Source organism: Crocodylus siamensis, chromosome 2 (assembly GCF_052110815.1).
Source record: "Crocodylus siamensis isolate JL-2025a chromosome 2, ASM5211081v1, whole genome shotgun sequence".
Taxonomy (NCBI): domain Eukaryota; kingdom Metazoa; phylum Chordata; order Crocodylia; family Crocodylidae; genus Crocodylus; species Crocodylus siamensis.
The window spans coordinates 159,780,530-159,789,882 of NC_143396.1; positions in this window are offsets into that span (position 1 = coordinate 159,780,530).

Below are 9,353 nucleotides of genomic sequence, written 5' to 3' on the forward strand. Positions count from 1 at the left end.
TACCCACTTTATTATAGTGTCTTCCACCAGAGGAATAGACCCTATCTTTGAAAATGCCACCAAGATACCATGCAGAAACTTACTACAATACCAAGAGAAGAACCCCACTGACTGCACACCCTTGTTGTTATTTTTCATCCCACACTTGACCCTTTAAGAAGGATCATCAAACAACTAAAATGTATACCTGAAAAGGACCACACTTTGAAAAAAATATTCCTAGCACCCCTGCTCCTGTCCTGCAAACATCCCCCTAACCTTGTGGGACTCATCATCAGAAATAAACTCCCTGCCGATCCACAGGTACCTAATTGGACTCAGCCCTCCCTCAGCAATAAATGTAAGACCCCTCAACACATCTCTACTACTATAACAATCAACACTTCTCACAATAAAACAAGCAGAATCTGCAGATCATAATCTTTATCCCATAATGTGGTATACCACATCCAGTGCACCAAATGCCCTCATGGAAACTATGTGGTTGAAACCAGACTACAACTATGTACCACAATGAATAACTACTGAAAAAAGATGAAGGACAGGTAGGAGAACATTTTTCACAGGAAAATCACTCCTTGTCTGACCTCACAGCTCTAGTGCTCAAAGGAAATCTTGATGACACCTTTACAAGAGGAGCTTGGGAATATTCAAAATCTTCCTTGAGTTACCACCCCTGTAGAGTCTCCCTTACTCACCTTTGGCTTTTTTCCTCTTGCTTCCCCTTCCCCCCACTCCTTTCCAGCATTACCATTTGTTTGCCTAATTTCTACCTTTTTACATTTTCACTGACATCCTCTCATGCTTTTAGCTTCTCTCACTCCTTGGAGTCTCAGAGCAGCAGAGACTCCCTATGCCTGAAGAAGGGTGACTGCACCTGAAAGCTTGCTAAGAACTTTTTTTTCCAACTATTCAGTTGGTCTAATAGAAGATATCACCTCTACTCAAAGAACCTTGCCTGAGCTTGGGAACAAAAATTTATCAGCCTGTTGGACACTAAGCACCAGGGACTTACCATAGGCAATAACTTTATTGGCCAATAAGAGCTATCACCCTAAGAAATCCTTGCCTTCATGATCCATTATACTTTTCCTAATAATCCCTAACTCCTACACTTCACAAATGATAATGACCCTATTTAACAAAATTTTGTTTGCTCTGCTATTTAGCTCAGCTGTTTCTGTCTCAGAGGCCTGAGGATGAGTACTTTGATACAGGAAAGATTGCCTATGGGCTTTGGTACAAGTTACCTATATAATGTCAGAAATCTATGCAATATTGTGATGTTACCGTGTTGGCAGGGCGCTATGCTGGTAGCTGAATGGCTCTTTGCTGGTAGCTGCATGACACACAGCACATACCCGGTCACAGCTGAAAAACAGAAGGTTTGTGGAGCCAAGAGACCTGTGGCATAATGAAGTGGTCAGCTGGCAGTGGTGAGGGGGTTGGTTGGTGTGGAGGAGGGGAGGCACAGCCATAAAAGGAGACCCCTTGGCATCAGTTCACTTATGTATGCATAAATCCTTTAAGGTTATGTAAAGCATTTTGATGTAGTTATGTAAAGCATTTTGATATGAAATGAAATAAAAGAACTGAAGACAGTCAATCAAGGCTCATGTCATGTGCTAATGACTCGTGGGTGAAGGTAGAGGGCTGGGTGCTGGGGAGCCGCCTTGCCAAGTCAGCCTCTTCCAATGAGGCTTCCAGTGCTTCCTGCTCTGGGGAAGGCTGGTGGGGGGACAGGATTGAGTCAGGGGTAGGAGGGCCATGCAGACTGGAATGGGTCAGCTGAGGTGTGGGGTGCTATGTGTTCCTGTCCTGGCTGAGAGAGGGAGGGGACTGGTAAGAACCAGTTGCCTGCAACAAACTATGCTGAGCCTCCGGTGGTCCTACCCAAGGGGGTGGGTTTAAGGGGCTCTAGTTTTCCTCCCGTGAGTCCTCCATGGTCCTATCCTAGGAGGGAGTGGGCTAGTGAGTGGAGCTCAGGCAGCTGGCTCCGTGCTAACCATCAGCAAAGAGCCCTGTTAAACAGGACCTCAGGCTCCCTACCCCATCCCAGCCCACACTATTCTTGCTCACAGTGACCTGGTGCCTTTAAGCCTGGTGCAGAGTGTGGGAAAACTACAATTAAGCTCACTTGACCTAAGATTAATTGAAAGTTTCTCATGTGCTCCCCTGGCCAGGTGAGTGGAGGAGGGCAGCTTTTCCTCAAGCACCACCAAGTCTGGTCCTGGATGAGAGGGGCTATAGAAGGCAGAGTGGGGTGATTCCCCATCACCTCAGATAGGATAGCCCACAGGCCCTGGAAATGGAGCTTTAGGGCAGCCAGTCTAGACCATTGAGAGGTAGTCAGGCAAGGCCCTGGAACCAGGGAGAGCATGCTTCCTCCAGCATCAGGATCTTGCTGTATTTTATCCTGGAAATCCCCGACTCAGTGTGGAGTCCCTGGTACTGAGACTCCCTGTCTCCAGAGTCTCCCTTTAGGGCTTAACAGCTGCAAGCTACATGGTCCCTGCACCACATAGCTGTTTGAAGCCTGCCAGTGTTGTGCTGAGCACAGAGCCGTCAGGTAGGGAGGCTATATATCTGGAACAAGCAAACTTTCCCCTGATACACTGTCCTGTTGAGTAGAGCCCCAGTGGCTCCATGTTCAGCATGGAGACCCCAGACAGTGAGACCGTGCTACTGGGCTACATGGTCTCACTGCAATTAAACTCTGAAAAGTTGTTCTTAGTATCTTCTCCGTGGACTGACAGTTTGCGGTAGAAAGGCTTGCACAAGCTGATGACCCTAAGGGCAATGCCGTCAGGAGTCTTGTACTCCTGGTAGGGTCACCCATGGTGGTAACTTCAAAGGTGAGGTATGAGATGAAGAGTAATCTAACACAACACAAAGGCCTCGAAGATTGAGCAGATGGATGCAGAAGGCATACTTCTCAACAGCTCTGAAGGTGGATGAAGGCTGTATAGGAGGAGTAACTCCAGTTGTCTTGGATCCCCTTGCCACTGCACAAGTGTTTCTCCTTGGCCAAGATCCATGCGGTTGTTGATGCACAATGGCCTCCTTAGGTAAAACAAGTCATGCACAAGCTTCTCCTACTGGTGCAACATTTACTATAATAACCAGTGTCAACACCCAGAACTTTTACAACGTCCTGCAGCAATGGATGAGTGGCAATGGGGACTGACTAAAATGATCGCTGGGAGTCCCCAGTCACAGATCTGCACACAGGCGGTAGTCATATGATAGTAACTTCACTCTTGATATGGGACAAGAACATGATTCAACAGCTGTGATTGCAATTCAGCAGTCCTTTTTAGGATCCCCTCTACTCACCCCACATGGGGAGGGGACTAGAAAAGGTGCCCCAAACATAAGCTGTCCCACTTTACTTTACCTGGCTGGATAGCCGCTTCCAGGGGGATCACTCTAACTGTGGGAAAACACAAAAATGTCCTTTGCATCCTGGAATGTACTAACCATACATTCCAGGATGTGAAAGGCTGTTGCTGTCACCCAAACAGTGATAGCTCTGAATGCAGAACAGCCATTGTCTCCGGAGCACTCTCACAATATAACATGGATATCACTGTTCTCAACAAGACCAGATGTGCAGATGAAAGCCAACTCAGGGAAGAGGGGGTGGCTATACATTCCTCTGGAAAGGAAAACCTACCAATGAGAAGTGAATACATGAGATTGATTTTGCCATTAAGAACCAGATTGTCAGCCGAATGACTGAATTCCCTATTGGCATTAATGAGTGCCTCATGACTGCCTTCAGCTGACCAACAGCATATTTGCTGCCATCATCAGTGCATACACCCCAACACTTGATGCCAAGGAAGAACAGAAAGAACAGCTTTATGCTGACCTTAATAAAAACCTGACTGCCATCCTGAAAGAGGATAAATTTGTCCTCCTTGGAGACTTTAGTGCAAGAATTTGCTGGGACTTTAACCAGTAGAGGGGAACTATTGGGAAGGAAGGAGTGAGCAAAGCCAATTCTGATGCCATTGTTTTACTCAGTAAAACTGCAGAGCATGACCTTGTCATTACTTAACGCTACCTTCAGACAACATGACAGATACAAAACAACATGGCACCCCTGCCACTCAAAGCAATTGCACATCCTTAACTATGTTATAAGAGTATGATCTAAAAGACATCCACATCATGCGTGTCATGAGAGGAGCCAATGACTGCCCCTGGAAGCCAAAGACTCAGACCTGGACTCCACAAATCCCCACAGTGTAGAGCCAGGAGGTAAGTGCACCAGGGCAAGGAGAGGGTGAGCAAGTGCAGGGGTGCTTGGAGGGTGCTGTGGGGGAGTGTGAAAGTGTGTGTGTGCATGAGTGTGTGTGTGCATGCTGGGCTGCGCCACACCAGGCAGGATGCACCTGCTGAGCAGAACACAGGAAGGGAATGCCCCACCTGGGTCCCTACTTAGTTGAGCCCCACAAGGAGCCCTGCGAACAGAGTATGCAAACAGGCAGGGCTCTACTAGGGATTTTGTGCAGGAGTCTGTGTGGAGGGCATGCAGAAGAGGCCCAAAGAGAAGCTGCTGAGTCCAGGTAGGGGCATGGACTCACTCTCAGCCATGGAAGTGATTCATCATGGCTGCAGGCATCTTGGCACCACTGAGATCTCCACCTAAACAGAGCCCATGCCTCTGGACCCCACCCAGATGGAGCCCCTGGCCCTGGACTATGGGGGCTGCCTGGCATGGCTGCTTGCAGCTGGGCATGGGGGCACCCCCACTTGTGGAGGGCTGGGTGCAGGAGCTTGAGGAGGAGATATGCCAGCTACACACCATCAGGACCCACAAAGACTTCATCAATGGCTACTGCCAGGCCCTTATCCAGAAGAAGGAGGAAGAGAAGGAAGAGAAGGAGAAGTAGATGGTGGCCAATGAGAAGGCCAACCAAGACCCGCCCAGAGCTACTTGGATGATGGTCACTTCATACTCCAAGAAATGGAGGACCAGGGTTACTCTGCCCCTGGCTCTCCACAACTGGTATACTCCCCTCCCCATGCAGGAGAAGGTTCCAATGGTGACACCAGGGGAGGAGGAAGGTAACCAGCATGCTGCCACCCCCAACAGGAGGTGCAAGGTAGTAGTGGTGGGGGACTCCCTCCTGCGGGGCACCAAGGCCCCTCTTCTGTCTGGATCCCTATGTAGAAGTAATTGGCTTACTTGACTAGAAAAACAGACAAAGACCAGAAGTACTGATACTGCTTAATTCAAATGTTCTGAGATAAGGAATCCGCATTCCTGCATTCCTTGGGTTATCTTGATATCTTGCCCTGAGTATTCCTGTATGCCTTGTGATAGCCCTATGCATAGATAGTTGTTTAAGTAAACGACCTAAGTTTCTGTGTAATTTACTATTGTTTTGTTTCTCCAAGGTGTATTTTTTATCTCTTTCTCTGTCTTTAGTATAAATACGCTTGTAACCTTAGAGAGTCTGAGAAATCCTTTGAAACAGACAAGTGGGTGATTCCCCTTGCTGTATGGAATTCTCCCTGTGATCACAGTATAGCCTTAAATAAAGAAAAGCTGGCTCTGTCAGTTCTGATTCAACCACAACGCGAAGTTTGATTTCTTCCACACCTAGCCCAGGGGGTCTGCTGCCTACCTGGGGCCCGCATCAGAGACGTTGTGGCAAGGATCCCCAAGCTAATCCAGCCTTTCAATTGCTACTCCATGCTCCTCATCCATGTGGGAATGAATGACATGGCCAGGAGAAATCCAGACCAGATCATGAGTGACTACAGGGCTCAGGGGGCTGGGCTCAAGGGATTGGGGGCCCAGTAGTCATTTCTTCTGTGGTCCTAGTTGCAGGCCATGGTCTGAGAAGGGGAGGCTGCATCAAGAAAGTCAACCAACAACTCCAATGGTGGTGTCACCAAAAGGGTTTTGGCTTCCTTGACCACAGTGCACACTTTAGGGACAGAGGACTTCTGGGAAGGGATAGCATCCACCTTACTGTGCTTGGCTAGGATGGCCAATCTTCTAGATAGGGTTTAAACTAAGTTTGCTGGGAGATGGGGAAACACTGACTAGAGCTTACCAGGGGAACAACATACAAGAAAGATCCATAGATAGGGACACTAGGAGAGCCACTCCTGAGAGAGCGGGGGGAATAACCCTCCTTCAACATGACAGGAAGCTGAGGGTCACAACAGGAGGACTCAGGTGCTTGTACACTTCCAAAAAGCCTTTGATCTGGTATCTCATGATGTTCTCATGAGCAAATTGGAAGACAGTGGGCTTAAATGTGAGACAGGTGGGTATGAAGCTGGCTGCTGGGTAGGACCCAGAGAGTCCTAATGAATGGATCTGTTGTCTCGGTGAGAAGTGGGCAGCGGTGTCCCACAGGGGTTGGTACTTGGTCCTGTACTTTTCAACATCTTCATTAATGATTTGGATGAGGAGGTGAAGAGCTCAATGGCCATGTTCTCAGATGACACCAAGGTATGGGGAAGCATGGTCACGCTTGAAGATAGGTTACAGATACAGGCAGATCTAGACAGGCTAGCAAGTTGGGCGAGCCAGAACCAGATGAAGTTCAGCATCAAGAAATGCAAAGTGCTCCAGTTGGGGACAAGCAATCCCCTGCACACCTACAGGCTTGGCAATGCCAACCTAACCAGCACTATGAATGAAAGAGACCTGGGGGGAATAATAGACCACAGCATGAATATGAGCCAGCATAGTGGCTCTGTTGCCAGCAGGGCAAATAATACTTTAGCATGCATCAATCAATGCATCTCCAGCAAGACCAAGGTGGTGATTCTTCTGTTCTACTCAGAACTGCTGAGACCTCAACTGGAGTACTGTGTCCAGTTCTGGGCACCACACTTTAACAAGGATGTGGTACAACTTGAGAGTCCAGAGAAGAGCCACCTGTATGATTAGAGGCTTGCACAGCAAACCATATGAGAAAAGGCTGAGGGACCTGGGACTCTTCAGCCTGAAAAAGAAAAGGCTGAGATGGGACTTGGTAGCTGTTTACTGCTACATAAGGGGAGTACATCAAGGGCTCGGTGTACAACTGTTCACCAGGGCAGCCTTGGGGAGAACCAGGAGTAATGGCCACAAACTCCTGGAAGACCATTTCAGGCTCAACATTAGGAAAAACTTTTTCACAGTCAGGTTGTCCAAACTGTGGAATAAACTCCCTCCAGAGGTGGTGCAATTGCCCACCCTGGAAATCCTCAAGAACAGGCTGGATAGGCATCTTGCTGAGGTCATCTGACCCCACTTGTCTTTGCTGCCTGGGCTGGACCCGATAATCTTTGAGGTCCCTTCCAGCTTTACAATCTATGAATCAATGACTGCTTGGATGGATCATCCTTTAGTGATATCAATCACTGAAAGTAGCCTAAATCAGTCTGAAGACAGTAAAACATCAAATGCCTTTAGACCCCTAGACATGGCAAAGCCCTCCAGACATCTTAGTACTGAAAATAATAATACTTGTGTTGAGGACAATTGGCAATCTCTAGAAGAGACCATTCATGAGGCATGCACAGAATCAATTGACTTTATCACCCAACACTGTCAGGACTAGTTTGACAAAAACAACATTGAGATCAAACCCCTTCTTGATCAGAAGAGGGAAGCTTTTTGTGACTAACAAAACAATCCTACATCCAGTCAGAAGGAGAGAACTCTTTTCATCAGAGGAAGATTGAGAATTTAAAAAAAAGGGTATGAAGAGACAGCTAAAGAAATCCAACAATTTGTTGACAATCATGACATGCAGAGCATCTTCAATGCAATTAAGGCTATGTACAGATCAGCTTCTTGTGGATTCACCCAACTTAGATCAGAAGAAGTCAGTGTATTCCTCAAAGATGAGTCCATCAAAAACCACTGGAAGGAGCACTACCAAAAAGCTCCTGAACTGAGAATGAATGGTGACTGATGAAACCATTGAATCCATTCTGCAGCATCTAGTAAGTGAAACACTTGCCAGTCCATCAACCTCTGAAGAAGTCCACCAGGTGATAAGACAGATGAAGAAAAACAAAGCATCTGGCCCTGATGGCATACCACCTGAGGTCCTCAAAGTTGGTGAGGAAACTATGACCAAAAAGCTCTACACAGTTTCTTAAAATCCAAAACACTGAGGAAATTCCCACTGATATAAAGAATACCAATATTGTCACTATTTTTTAAAATGGGAGATAACACTGCCTGTAGAAACTATCAGAGTATCACTCTCTTCCATATCACTGGGAAGATCTTCACTCTAATTCTGCTAAACTGCTTCCTTCTGCCAAGGAAATACTTCCCAAGTCTCAATGTGGCTTCAGACCATTGAGAGGCACCATGGACATGATTTTTGCAGCCTGGAAGGTGCAGAAAAAATGCTGAGAAAAACACCAGCATTTATTGATTTGAGCAAAATCTTCAATTCTGTTAGCCATGAGGCCCTATGAAAGATCTTAGCAAAATTTGGCTGCCCAGAGAAATTTATCACCATCCTGAGACTCCTTCATGACCAGATGACTGCCTCTACCCTATACAGTGGCTCTGCTACAGAGTCCTGTATCATTTGAACAGGCATCAGATAGAGCTGCATGGAAGAGGAGGCAGTAGTGGTGGCTGCAGCGCTGCAGCTCCAGGGAAACCAAGCCATGCAGGGTGCTGCTGCTGTAGTGCCTGGTGATCACCCTGTCCCATGCTGGGGGCTGGGGCAGGGGCAGATGCAGGCTGTTTCATTCCTGGACATGCTGCCTCATCCCACCATGGCTCATTCTGTCTTGTCTGGGGCTGGGGGCACTGCTCAGCTGGGTCAGCGGTGGCACCAGCAGTCGCTTCTGGAAGCAGTGGTGGCTCAGTGCAGGAGGGAGGGAACATGCATGGCACCCCTTCCCAATGGGGTGGGAGCCCTCAGGGCAGGGCTGAAGGTTGGGGCTGGGAGCACTGCCCAGGTCGGGTGGTGGTGGCAGCAGCTCCTGGCAGCAGCAGAAGCACCAAGTCTGCCAATCTGGCCAGGATACAGCCTTGTGCTCCATGCCCCACAGAAATCTGGGGGTACATGTGCCTCCCCCATTCTTCCCCACCCCAATTCATTACCAGTGGGTGCACCTGTACCACCCCTGTGCCATCAGGTAGGGGGCGGGGGGCAATGGTGCACAGCCAGTTTGGGCTCTCCAGAGCTTGGCCCCTTATGGCCCAGACTGTCCCCATGCCATCCCAGCTCTGCCTCCCCCACAATGGCACAGGAGCCATCCAGACATGCCCTTGATGTACTCCCCTTATGTAGAAGTCGGGTCGGAAGGGACCTTGTAGATCTTCAAGTCTGACCCCCTGCCTGGGCAGGAGAAAAAACTGGGCT